This window comes from Heterodontus francisci, unplaced genomic scaffold (genome assembly GCF_036365525.1).
Source record: "Heterodontus francisci isolate sHetFra1 unplaced genomic scaffold, sHetFra1.hap1 HAP1_SCAFFOLD_221, whole genome shotgun sequence".
Lineage (NCBI taxonomy): Eukaryota > Metazoa > Chordata > Chondrichthyes > Heterodontiformes > Heterodontidae > Heterodontus > Heterodontus francisci.
The window spans coordinates 1,405,597-1,418,169 of NW_027141485.1; the positions used below are offsets into that span (position 1 = coordinate 1,405,597).

Here is a 12,573-nt window from a genome sequence, read left to right on the forward strand (position 1 = left end):
CTCAATTTGTACCCTCTCCATTGACTCTACTCTCTTCACTTCGACTGATATTTTGTCAAATTCCACTTCCTTAGTGATCACTGATACAAAGTACTCATTAAGTAGATTAACATTGCCCTGCACCTCTAAGCTTATATTATCCTTTTTGTCCCTAATAGGCCTGACTCAACCTCTTACTCCCCACTTATCATTTACATGCTGCTCGAAGATTTTTGGGTTTCCTTTCATGTTGACTGTCAGTCTATTCTCATAGAAATAGAGAATAAGCAAATATAGAAGATGCAAGTATTTCCCATCCTTGATGAGGTGGAACTTTCTTATGTTGTGGGTGGTAATGACTTGGCCCATGAGTGTGGTGGAAGCAGAGACAATCGATGATTTGAAAAGGAAATTAGATGGATACTTGAAGGAAAGAAACTTGCAGGAGGAAAGGGATCGAGCTGGTGAGTGGAACTGACTAGATTGCTCCGGGGAGAGCCAGCATGGACGTGATAGGCCAAACGACCATCTTCTATGCTGTAAATGACTCTGTGTTGTTTCTCAAATTCAATCCACTGGTGCTTGGTAAATAATTTCAAAGTAAATTGTGCAACCGGAAAATCAGAACCAAGGCAAGGGACGCATAAGGAAGCAGAATTGCTGAAACCCGGGATTGAACCAGAGACTTTTAGATCTTCAGTCTAACGCTCTCCCAACTGAGCTATTTCAGCCCGACTTTAGCAGTGGCTTGGTTTCCTTGTTTTGGAAGAAAATACATACATTCAAATTTTCCAAAAAATTAAAGAACACAACATGTGAGTAATATTCCCCATCGCTTTCTCAGTACTGATGGATTGTGAAGCGGGAGACAGCCAGAACTGCCAGTGAGCCGCACAGACCCCGAGCTGAGAATGAAATGAGATCAAATTCAATCTTTCATAGTGAGATGCTGCTGAGAGGTAAGAGTCCTGAATCAAAGCGAGACTTGCTCATTTCAAACACTCCCTGTACTCTCTGCTCATGAAGCCTTAAAAAAGGGAAAAACAGAATGGCACTCAAACTCACAACCCTGCCATTAAAAGTCTCATATTCGACTGACAGAACTGTCACTTCTACTCGGTCTCTTATTGCATGGATGCAACTCCAACGCAGGGATGGCATTCAAATCTGCCCATGGGTCCACATGTCAGACTGAGTTCCATGTTGTAGACTCAAGCAAAGGAAATCTGCTCACTTCCAAAACTATCAGCGAATTGAAGCTGATTACAATCAACATCATCAGCGGTCAGAACTACCTGGTGAAAGAAGACACCCTGAAGAAGGATCCACAATAATTCAAAGGCATCGACAAAGTGAAAAACAAGAAAATCGATGAGTCAATGCAAGGCAAACAACAGAAACACTGAAGAATTCCATTCCATTCCAGTCCAGAACCCAGTCCTGTTGTTTTTGGAGTCAGGTCACAATTACAGCAACAACTTTATATTCCCACTTGGCTATCTGTACATTTAGTTAATTACAATTTTGTCGACAAGCTCTTTGAATCCAGTTGTCTGGTCCTCAAGCCAGCTCCGGATGGAAGTCAATTCCGCCTTCTGCAAGGCTGAAACCAATAGATAATCTTAATCTAAACATGCCAGCAGACCAGGGCTCGTCCGGGACTTGAACCCGGGATCTCTCGCATGTTAATTAACCATACTCCCAAAACAAGAATCATACCCCTAGACCAACGAGCCACTGACAGGTCAGGCTTTATTAGCTGCTGTGGAATTTCACTGGAACCCCCCAGCCAATCATCCATTTTTTTTCAGATCAAAGCAACATCCTGCAAATGCTGAAATAAAAACAGAAAGTGCTGGAAATGTTCAGCAGCTCTGGCAGCATCTGTGCTGTGAGAAACACAGTTAATGTTTCAGGGCACTCACCTTTTGTTTCAGCCAACCTTTCAGATTGCTTCTGTCCATCCAATCTCACTTTCTGTTCTATCCACATTCTAACCATTCACTACGTTACTACATTTTTCATGAATTCCTCATTTCTTTTATTAATGACAACTTTGTATTTCTGGCCTTTGCTTCAGACACCACTACCTACAAGTGGAATCATGTCTCCATCGACCCAATCAAACCACTTCGCTGCATCCTCACATTGCAATGTTTCTTTCACCCTGACAGACTGTGGAGTTTCTGCTGCTTGATTGCAGTTCTTGCTTCCCGCCAGGAGATGTCACCTCACTCCAATACAGAGAAGTTTACAAATCTGAGAGAGACACAACAGGAAATAATTGTTCACATTCTAGTGAATGTGTGGGATTTAGAAATACTAGGAGTGGAGACGAGTTATTATTGCACTCTGCTATATCATCTTTTATAATGGACTCCAGCATTTTCCGCACGACTGATGTCAGGCTTCTTTTGGGCCCCCTTATCTCGAGAGACAATGGATACGCGCCTGGAGGTGGTCAGTGGTTTGTGAAGCAGCGCCTGGAGTGGCTATAAAGGCCAATTCTGGAGTGACAGGCTCTTCCACAGGTGCTGCAGAGAAATTTGTTTGTCGGGGCTGTTGCACAGTTGGCTCTCCCCTTGCGCCTCTGTCTTTTTTCCTGCCAACTGCTAAGTCTCTTCGACTCGCCACAATTTAGCCCTGTCTTTATGGCTGCCCGCCAGCTCTGGCGAATGCTGGCAACTGACTCCCACGACTTGTGATCAATGTGACACGATTTCATGTCGCGTTTGCAGACGTCTTTATAGCGGAGACATGGACGGCCGGTGGGTCTGATACCAGTGGCGAGCTCGCTGTACAACGTGTCTTTGGGGATCCTGCCATCTTCCATGCGGCTCACATGGCCAAGCCATCTCAAGCGCCGCTGACTCAGTAGTGTGTATAAGCTGGGGGTGTTGGCCGCTTCAAGGACTTCTGTGTTGGAGATATAGTCCTGCCACCTGATGCCAAGTATTCTCCGAAGGCAGCGAAGATGGAATGAATTGAGACGTCGCTCCTGGCTGGCATACCTTGTCCAGGCCTCGCTAACCGGTATATAATTCGCTGTTTTCTTTCTGCCTCTTTTTTTAAAAAGTGGAGTTACATTAACTACCGTCCAATCCATTGGAACTGTTCCAGAGTCTACAGAATTTTGAAAAAAGACCAGAAATGCATCTGCTATTTCAAGGGCCACCTCCTTAAGTACTCTGGGATGTAGATTATCAGGCCTTGGGGATTTATCGGCCTTCAATCCCATCAATTTCCCAAACATTCCCTACTAATCCAGATTTCATACAGTTCCTCCTTCTCATTAGACCCTATGTTCCCCAACATTTCTGGGAGGTAATTTGTATCGTCCTTTGTGAAGACAGAAACAAAGTATGTATTTAATTGGTCTGCCATTTCTTTGTTCCTCATTATAAATTCCCCCGTTTCTGACTGTAAGGGACCCACATTTGTCTTCACTAATCCTTTTCTCTGCACCTATCTATAGAAGCTTTTCCAGTCAGTTTTTATGTTCTCTGCTAGCTTACTCTCATACTCTATTTCCCCCTTCTTAATCAATCCTTTTGTCCTCCTCTGCTAAATTCCAAACTGCTCACAATCTTCAGGTTTGCTGCTTGTTCTGACCATTTTATATTTCTCCTCCTTGGATCTAATACTTTCCTTAATTTCTTTTGTAAGCCACAGTTGAGCCACCCTTCCTGTTTTACTTTTGCACAGACAGGAATGAGCAATTGTTGTAATTCATCCATGCGCTCTTTAAATGCTAGCCATTGCCTATCCACTGTCAACCCTTTAAGTAACGTTCCCCAATCTATCATAGCCAACTCCCGCCTCATACCTTCATAGTTTCCTTTGTTTAGATTCAGGACCCGAGTCTCGGAATCAACTCTCTCACTCTCCATCTTAATGAAGAATTTTATCATATTATGGGCGCACTTCCCCAAGGGACCCCACACAACAAGATTGTTAACTAATCCTTTCTCATTACACAATACCCAGTCCAGGATGGCCTGTTCTCTAGAGGTGTTATACACCTCTATCAATTCTCCACTCAATCTCCTTTGATATAGGCAGAATAATCCTAGCTTTTCCAACCTAACCTTGTTACGAAAATCTCCCATCCCTGGAACTATTCTGGTAAATCGCCTCTGCATCCTCTCAAGGACCCTCACATTCTTTCTAAAGTCTGCTAAGCAGAACTGGAAGCAACACTCCAATTGGGGCCTAACCAGAGTTTTGTAATGGTTCAGCATAACTTCCCTGCTTTTGTACTCAATGCCTCTATTTATAAAGCCCAAGATCCCATATGCTTTGCTAACCACTCACCAAATATGTCTTGCCACCTTCAAAGATCGGTGCACATGAACCCCAAGTCCATCTATTCCAGCACACTCTTTATAACTGTGCCATTAAGTATATATTGCCTCTCCCTATTCCTTATGCCAAAATACATCACCTCACACTTGTCACTATTAAATTCCATCTGCCACCTGTCTGCCCATTCTGCTAGCCTATCACTGTCCTGTTGCAGGCAGTTCATATCATCTTCACTGTTTGCCACTTCTCCAAGTTTGGTGTCATCGTCATATTTTGAGATTCAACTCTGTATTCCAAGATCCAAGTCACTTACCTTGAGCAAAAAAAGCAGTGGTTCTGGCACTGACCCTTGGGGAACACCACTGTCAACTACCCTCTGGTCTGACCAAGAACCATTTAATACGACTCGCTGTTTTCAGTCGTTATAACAATTTACTATCCAAATGGACACTGACCCTCCTAATCCATGAACCCCAATTTTGTTAACCACCCTTTTATGTGGTACTTTGCAAAATGCTTTCGTAATATCCATATAAACAACATCCACTGCATTCCCTTCATCAGTATTCTCAGATAGTTTATCAACAAATGCAGTTAGATTCGTCAAGCATGAACTCCCATTGATAAATCCATGCCCACTCTCCTGAATTAACTCAATTCTCTCCAAAGGACTTGATTTTTTTCCCTGACCTGTTGATCTCATGCTGAGAGCAAGCTCACCAAAGAGCATGTATTTGGCAATGTGATGGTCATCCATTTGGCCCAGTCAACAGAATCACCGCTGACTCAAAAGGGCAAACATGCTGCGGATCCCTGCACGCTGGTGTACTTCCGCATTCGGCACTCTGTCCTGCCAGGAGATGCCCAGTATCCATCTGAGGCAGTGGAGGTGGAAGCTGTTCAGCCGCTTTTTTTGGCTTGTATAAGTTGTTGATGCTTCTCTACTATAAAGGAGGGTGCTGAGAACACAAGCCTGGTACACGTGGAGCTTTGTATTTTCGGTCAGTTTGCTGTCGGTTCACACTTGTCTTCTCAACTTTGACATGACAGCTGCAGCATTGGCAATCCTGGTGCTGATTTCAGCATCAAGGGACAGATTGCTGGTGATTGTTGATTGAAGGTATGTGAAGCTGTTGACAACCTCCAAAGTGAGGTTGTCGATGTTGATGGAAAGTGGAGTCTCTACGTCCTGGCCCGTAACTTTCATCTTCCTGATGCTGATTGTCAGTCCAAACTCTTTGCAGGCCAGGGAGAACCGATCTACAAACTGCTGTGACTGAACTTCATTATGGGATGTCAGCACAGCATCATCAGCAAATAGCAACTCACAGACTAGGAATTTACCCACTTTGGTCTTGGCGCACAGTCTTGCCAAGTTGAACAGCTTGTCGTCAGCTCTGATGTGCAGGTGAACACCTATATCTGAGTAATTGAAAGTGTACAATAGCAGCATGGAGAAGAATATGCCAATTATAAAGGATGTGATAACTAGACAGTTCGAAAATGATGACATGATTGGGCAGAGTCAACATAGATTTATGAAAAGGAAAACAGGTTTGAAAAACCTGTTGAGATTTTTGAGGATGTTACCTATAGAACAGATAAAGGAGAACCAGTGGATGTGTGGTATTTGTATTTTCCTTTGGTAAGGTCCCACACAGGAGGTGAGTAAACAAAATTAGAGCACATAGGCTTGGGGATAATATACTGATATGGATTGAGAATTGGTTAACAGACCGAAAACAGAGAGCAGGAATAACAGGTCCTTCTCAGGATGGCAGGCTTTTACTATTGGGGTACTGCAAGGATCAGTGTTGGAGCCACAGCTGTTAACAACCTATATAAATGATTTGGATGTGGGGATTAAATGTAATATTTCCAAGTTTGCAGATGACACAAAGCTCGGTGAAGTGTGAGTTGTGAGGAGGATGCAGAGAGGCTTCCAGGGGACCTGGAGAGGCTAAGTGAATGGGCAAGAACATGGAATATAATGTGAATAAGTGTGAAGTTATTCACTTTGGTAGAATAAACAGAAAGACAGAGTATTTCTTAAATGGTGAGAGGTTGGGAAGTGTCGATGTCCAAAGGGACCTGGGTGTCCTTGTTCCTGAGACACTAAAAGCTCTTGTGCAGGTGCAGCAATCAATTAGGAAGGCAAATGGTATGTTGTACCCACACTAGGGGTCATGAGTACAGGAGTAAAGATGTCTTGCTGCAATTGTATAGAGCCTTGGCGAATCCGCACTGGAGTATTGTGTACAGTTTAGTCTCCTCATCTTATGAAGGATACACTTGCCATAGAGGGGGTGAAACAGAGGGTCAACAGACTAATCTTTTTTTTGCATTTATTTCATTTCATCTCAGTTTGTTCAGTTTGCTTACCTACTGTTTTTTTTCAGGTTTGTACTTCCTGCTTTTCAATATTCAGTCCATTAACACCTAATCTGTACTAATGCTTTGTCTTTCAACACACCATTAACATATTGTTTGCCTTTGCTGCATGACCTTTTGGTCAGCTATGTGGCCTTGTCCAATCTACACCTCCTTTGTTATCTCTTGCCCCACCCCCACCCCACTTGCTTATAACCTGTGACTTTTCTAATATATGTCAGTTCCGAAGATGGGTCACTGACCTGAAACGTTAACTCTGCTTCTCTTTTCACAGATGCTGCCAGACCTGCTGAGTGGTTCCAGCATTTCTTGTTTTTATGTCACCAGACTAATCCCTGGGATGGTGGGATTGTCTGATGAGGAAACTGGGCCTGTATTCCTTAAAGTTTCGAAGAATGAGAGGTGATCTGATTGAAACTGACAAAATTCTTACAGGGCGTGACAGTGTGGATGTAGACAGGATGTTTGCCCTGGTTGGTGAGTCGAAAACCAAAGGACATCGTCTCAGAATAAGGAGTAGGCCATTTAAAACTGAGATGGGTGGAATTTCTTCACTCAGACGGTGGTGAATCATTGGAATACTGTGCCCCAGAGGGCTGTGGCAGCTCAATCATTGAGAATGTTCAAGACAGAAATTGATAGAAATCTTGATACTCATGACATCAAGGGATATGTGGATAGCATGGGAAAGGGGCTTTGAGGTAGGTGATCAGCCATGATCGAATTGAATGACAGAGCAGGCTCGACGGGCTGAATAGCTTACTCCTATGTTCCTCTGTTCCTAAGAGAGTTGGCGCCAGCGCGCAGCCCTGCTTTACCCCACTGCTGATCTTGAAAGCGTCTGATGTTGCTCCATTGTAACTGATGGAACTGTGCATGTTCTCGTGGAAAGAAGAGATGATGCCCAAGAGGTCAGGAGGGCAGCCTATGTTCCATTGCAGTTTGAAGAGGCCGTCTCTGCTGACAAGATCAAAGGCCTTAGTGATGTTAATAAAAATGTGTGAGGCTCTGTGGTGCAATGGATAGCGTGTTGAACTTCTAAATAATGATTGATATATATTCAAAGGTTGTGGGTTTAAGTCCCACCAGAGTCAGATTTTGGACCAGAAACAGAGGAGCACAACGGAACAACAAATGAAGAAATGCGCCAAAAGCACAGACTCGGAGACAGAGCGAGAGAGAGAGGAGCAGAGCAGGGGAAAAAAAATCGAGGAGTGACGTCACAATGGAGAGTGAGAGCAGGGAAACAGAGAGCCGCTGGGGTGAGTTTACAGATTTGGTTCTTTCTTCGGTGCAGTGGAAGGAGCTGTTTGGTGAGGATCTGGTAAGCTGTGACATCACAGGCAAGCAGGTAGTTGATTGGTTTGGAAGAACCGACCTGCTTGATGCGCATCTGGTAAGTGATTAAGATCCATTTTAGTCCCAACGTTTAAAATAGTAAACAAACTAGTGGTAAGTTTAATAAAATATGCAATAAAATGAATAATTGAATAAAATATTTAAGTAGTTAATTGAAACACGTTAAGGATGACAGGACAGGTGATGTGTCACAGCTGCAGCATGTGGGAGTTCCTGGATGCCAGTGTGATCCAGGGCAAACACGTCTGCAGTAAGTGTTTGCGGCTCAAAGAGGGAGAAAAAAGGAATGTAGTGGTAGTAGGGGACAGTATAGTAAGGTGGATTGACTCTGTTCTCTGCAGCAAAAGCAAGAGTCCAGACGGCTGTGTTGCCTGCCGGTGCCAGGATTCAGGACATCTGCTCAGGGCTGGAGCGAAACATACAATGGGAGGGGGAGGATCCAGTCGTCGTGGTCCATGTCGGTACCAAAGACATAGGCAGGACAAGGATAGAGGTTCTGCAAAGTCAGTATGAGGAACTAGGCACCAAATTAAGAAGCAGAACCTCAAAGTTAATCATCTCTGGATTATTACCTGAGCCATGTGCAAATTGGCATAGGACAAATAAGATTAGAGAAAGTAATGTGCGGCTGAAAGACTGGTGTGGTAGTAGTGGGTTCTGGTTCATGGGGCGTTGGCACCAGTACTGGGGAAAGAGGTGGCTGTACCGTTGGGACGGTCTACACCTGAACCGTGCTGGTGCCGGTGTTCTAGCGAGCCACATAACGAGGGAAGTAGAGACGGTTTTAAACTGAATAGTGGGGGCAAGGGATCAAATTTGGGAAGATATGGTGAATCAAGGAGGAGAGACAAGGCAAGAGAGAAAGGTATAAATATGGGAAATGATAAACAGACTGTGACAGGAAGGGACTGAATGTACAAATCTAAGAGTAAGTCGACAGATAAGGCTAGAGGTGACAAAAATAATAAAAGGACAAAACTAAATGCTCTGTATCTGAATGCATGGAGCATTTGAAACAAAACAGATGAACTGGGAGCACAAATAGAATAAATAAGTACGATCTGATAGTCATTACAGAGACATGGCTGCAGGGCGACAGAGATTGGGATGTGAATATTGGAGGTGACATGGCATTTTGGAAGGACAGGAAGCTAGGAAAAGGTGGCGGGGTAGCTCTGTTAATTAATGATGGTATTAGCGTAATAGAGAGGGATGACCTGAGTTCTGGAGATCAGGATGCAGAAGCAGTTTGAGTACAAATGAAAAATCATAAAGGCAAGAAGTCACTTGTGGGAGTGGTGTGCAGGCCACCTAACATTAACCACACTGTCAGATGGGATATAAAGGAAGAAATAATGACAGCTTGTCAGAAAGGTACTGTGATAATTATGGGGGATTTTAATCTACATATTGATTGGAAAATTCAGATGGGCAGAGGTAGCCTAGATGAGGAATACATAGAATGTTTTGGGGATAATTTCTTGGAACAATACATTCTGGAGCCAACCAGAGAGCAGGCTATACTAGACCTGGCATTGTGCAACGAGATAGGATTAATTAATGACCTCATAGTTAAGGTGCCCCTAGGTAGTAGCGATTATAATATGATTGAATTTTACATTCAGTTTGAGGGAGAGGAGAGTGGGTCCCAGACTAGTATTTTAAATTTAAATAAGGGCAATTATAAGGGCATGAAAGCAGAGCTAGCTAAAGTGAACTGGCAAATTAGGTTAAGGGATAAGTCAATAGAGATGCAGTGGCAGACATTTAAGGGGATATTTCAGAATACACAGAATAGATACATTTCAACGAGAAAGAAAAGTTCCAAAGGTGGGACTCACCATCCATGGTTCACGAAAACAGTTAAAGATACTATCAAACTTAAAGAAAAAGCCTATAATTGTGCAAAGGTGGGAGGCAGGTCAGAAGATTGGACAGAATATTTAAAAAAAACAGCAAAGAATGACTAAAAGATTGATAAGGAAGGTAAAATTAGAGTGTGGGAGAAAGCTCGCAAGAAATTTCAAGACAACTAGTAAGAGTTTCGATAGATATTTTAAAAAGAAAAGAGTTAACAAAGCGACTGTTGGTCCAATAGAAAGTGTGTCTGGGGAATTAATAATGGATAATTAAGAGATGGCAGATGAATTGAACAGATACTTTGCATCGGTCTTCACTATTGAGGATACAAATAACATCCCAGTATTAGCCGTATGTCAGGAAATTGAAGGGATGGAGGAACTCAAGAAAATTACAATCACCAGGGAAGTGGTACTAAACAAATTGTTGGAGCTGCGGGTTGACAAGTCGCCAGGTCCTGAATTGGCTAGTGAGATAGTTGATGCGCTGGTTTTAATATTCCAAATTTCCCTCGCTTCGGGAAGGTTCTGTGAGATTGGAAAGTAGCGAATGTAATTCATTTATTCAAAAAGGGAGGGAGACAGAAAGCAGGAAACGACAGGCCAGTTAGCTTAACATCTGTCTTAGGGAAAATGTTAGGAGCGATGACTGAAGATGTTATAGCAGGGCATTTAGGAAAAATTAAGGTAATCAGGCAGAGTCAACATGGTTTTTTGAAAGGGAAATCATGCTTAAACAATTTATTGGAGTTCTTTGAGGGAGTTACATGTGCTGTGGATAAAGGGGAACCAGTGGATGTATTGTATTTCGATTTCCAGAAGGATAAGGTGCCATATCAAAGGTTATTGCAGAAAATAAAAGCTCATGGTGTCGGGGGTAACATATTGGCATGGATAGAAGATTGGCTAGCTGACAGGAAACAGAGAGTCAGCATAAATGGGTCATTTTCTGGTTGGCAAGAAGTAACGAGTGGTGTGCCACAGGGATCTGTGCTGGGGCCTCAACTTTTTACAATTTATATAAATGACTTAGATGAAGGGACCGAAGGTATTGTTGCGAAATGTGCTGATCACAAAGATAGGTAGGAAAGTAGGTTGTGAAGAGGACATAAGGGGGCTACAAAGGGATATAGATAGGTTAAGTGATTGGGCAAAGACCTGGCAAATGGAGTATAATGTGGGAAAGTCGGAAATTATCCACTATGGCAGGAAGAATAAAAAAGCATATTATCTAAATGGTGAGAGATTGCAGAGCTCTGGGATGCAGAGGGATCTGGGTGTCCGAGGGCATGAATTGCAAAAGGTTAGTATGCAGGTCCAGCACGTAATTAGGAAAGCTAATAGAATGTTATCATTTATCACCATGGGAATTGAATACAATATTAGGGAGGTTATGCTTCCGCTATACAGGACATTGGTGAGACCTCTTCTGCAGTACTGAGTACAGTACTGGTCTCCTTATTTGCGGAAGGATGTAAATGCATTGGAGGTAGTACAGAGAAAGTTTACGAGACTAATACATGGAATGGGTGGGCTGTCTTACGAGGAAATATTGGACAAGCTAGGCTTGTCTCCGCCAGAGTTTAGAAGAGAAAGAGGTGACATGATTTGTTATTTAATTTATTAATTAACAAATTAGCTATCCTCCAGTCTTCCGGTACCTCACCCGTGGCTAACGATGACACAAAAATCTCTGCCAGCGCCCCAGCAATCTCCTCCCTTGCTTCCCATAGCATCCTAGGATACATCTGATCAGGCCCTGGGGATTTATCCACCTTAATGCGCTTCAAAACCTCCAATACCTCCTCCTTTGTAATGTTGATATGCTGCAGGATATCTTTGTTCCCTCCCTTGAACTCACAAGCTTCCATGACCTTCTCCACGGTAAATACAGACAAGAAATATTCATTTAAGACCTCGCCCATTTCGTGTGGCTTCACACACAGATTGCCACACTGATCCTTAAGGGGACCTACTCTCTCCCTAGCTACCCTTTTACTCTTAATACACTTATAGAATCTTTTAGGATTCTCCTTTATCTTATCTGCCAGGGAAATCTCATGGCCCCTTTTCGCCCTCCTAATTTCCTTCTTAAGTATACTCCTATATCCCCTATACTTCTCGAGGGACTCGCTCGATCCCAGCTGCCTATACCTGACGTATGCCTCCTTCTTTGTCCTGACCAGACCCTCAATATCCCTCGTCAACCAAGGTTCCCTAAACTTGCCAGCCTTGCCCTTCCATCTAACAGGAACATGCTGGCCCTGAACTCTTCCTATCTCACTTTTAAAAGCCTCCCACTTGCCAGACGTCCCTTTACCTGTAAACAGCATCTCCCATTCAACTTTTGAGAGTTCCTGTCTGATGCCATGGAAATTAGCCTTCCCCCAATTTAGGACTTCAACCTGAGGACCAGTCCTATTCTTTTTCATAACTATCTTGAAGCTAATAGAGTTATGGTCACTGGTCCCAAAGTGCTCCCCCACTGCCATATCAACCACCTGCCCATTCTCATTTCCCAAGAGGAGATCGAGTGTAGCCCCTTCTCTAGTCGGGCCATCCACGTACTGCTTCAGAAAACTATCCTGGACTCACTTAACAAATTCTTCCCCATCTGATCCCTTAGCACTAAGGCAGTCCCAGTCAATATTAGGGAAGTTAAAATCACCTACTATTACAA

At 43.3% G+C, this 12,573-nt stretch overlaps 2 non-coding genes across 2 annotated transcripts; one reads left to right on the top strand and one right to left on the bottom strand.

Annotated features, from left to right (window-relative positions):
- Window positions 1–637: 637 nt before the first annotated feature.
- On the bottom strand, window positions 638–710 carry trnaf-gaa (transfer RNA phenylalanine (anticodon GAA)). The gene has a single exon. It is a non-coding gene; the product is annotated as a tRNA-Phe (tRNA).
- A 6,969-nt stretch (window positions 711–7,679) lies between these two features.
- trnar-ucu (transfer RNA arginine (anticodon UCU)) lies at window positions 7,680–7,769 on the top strand. Its single transcript is given in 2 exon segments — window positions 7,680–7,716; window positions 7,734–7,769. It is a non-coding gene; the product is annotated as a tRNA-Arg (tRNA).
- Window positions 7,770–12,573: the final 4,804 nt, after the last annotated feature.